Source organism: Myotis brandtii, unplaced genomic scaffold (assembly GCF_000412655.1).
Source record: "Myotis brandtii unplaced genomic scaffold, ASM41265v1 scaffold1076, whole genome shotgun sequence".
Classification (NCBI taxonomy): domain Eukaryota; kingdom Metazoa; phylum Chordata; class Mammalia; order Chiroptera; family Vespertilionidae; genus Myotis; species Myotis brandtii.
In genome coordinates this window covers 277,949-279,095 of record NW_005353663.1, presented here as the reverse complement: position 1 = coordinate 279,095, position 1,147 = coordinate 277,949, and the positions used below count along the sequence as shown (strand labels likewise).

The window sequence follows — 1,147 nt, the reverse complement described above, 5'->3', positions numbered from 1 at the left end:
GGAAGAGGCTCAGGTAAAAGCCAGAGACACCAGGGGGATGCAGAGGGGCCTTTCAAAGGCCTCTGGGCTCCAAAGGCTCCTGGTCATGCTTGAGGGTGAGCCTTTCGAAGAGATACTCGCCCAGCCCAGCCTGGGGGCCGCCAGCCTGCGGACATTAGTCAGGTGTCGCCCATCTTCTTGATGAGTTTCACCTCCTCATCCAGGAAGTGGTTCTCCAGGAAGTCGCAGAGATGAGGGTCGACACGGGTCGAACCCAGGGCATGCAGATCCAAAAGGGCCTGGTTCAGGTTCTTCTCCAAGGCCAGGGCGGCTTCCATGGCGTCCTGAGTTTTGCCCCACTCATCCTGGGAAGGTTTCTGCACGTCCTGGAAGAGAATGCGGCCGCCACGCTTGTTCTGCAACTTCAGGAGATGCTCCGCGCCCTCGCGCTTCTTCTCCGCCAGCTCGCGGAAGAAGTGGCCCACGCCCTCCAGAGCCACGTCGTCGCGGTCGGAATAGTAGCCCAGAGAGAGGTAGGTGTAGGAGGCCCGCAGATGCAGGTTGGCCAGGCGGTTGACCGCAGCCTCCACCTCGGTGGAATAATTCTGACGAATTTGGGAGCTCATGGTTGTTCGGCAATAAGGAGTTTAAGGTAGAAAAAAACAAAAAAAACAACCGGTGTTGGCTGGTCCCGGGGGTGGTCCTGAAGGTGGTGAGTGGATGAGACGCAGGAAAGTGGCCGGAGGCTGGAAGAAGGGGGCGTCCCTGGGTCTGTTCCGTCCAAACACTGTTGAAGCAAGAGACAGATCTGGGAGCTCCGAGTGCGCTGCCTTTTTTTTTTTTTTTTTTTAAATCAGGGATTTCATTAAGGTTCAATCTCTAGGAATGAGGAAGTCATTCCTCTCTGTAAAAAAAATCAATAAAATACATTTTTTAAAAAATGAAGATGCTAATGAAACCCTTTGAGCAATCAGTGGAAAGAGTCTCCTCTTAGTACTCCCTGTAGAGAAATTGTACATCCCTATACTGTTTTCAGTAAATATATTTTCTAAACAAAGTAAAGATTTCCATATGTTTTTGTGATTTTTAACATGCCACTGAGTGAGTACACTAAAAGCCTGAAATATGTGCATTGTTGGTTAGACAGTACAACGTGAATATACTTTCT

At 50.3% G+C, this 1,147-nt stretch overlaps 1 pseudogene; it reads right to left on the bottom strand.

The window, feature by feature from the left end:
* Positions 1-158: 158 nt before the first annotated feature.
* LOC106726600 lies at positions 159-792 on the bottom strand (annotated as a pseudogene).
* Positions 793-1,147: the final 355 nt, after the last annotated feature.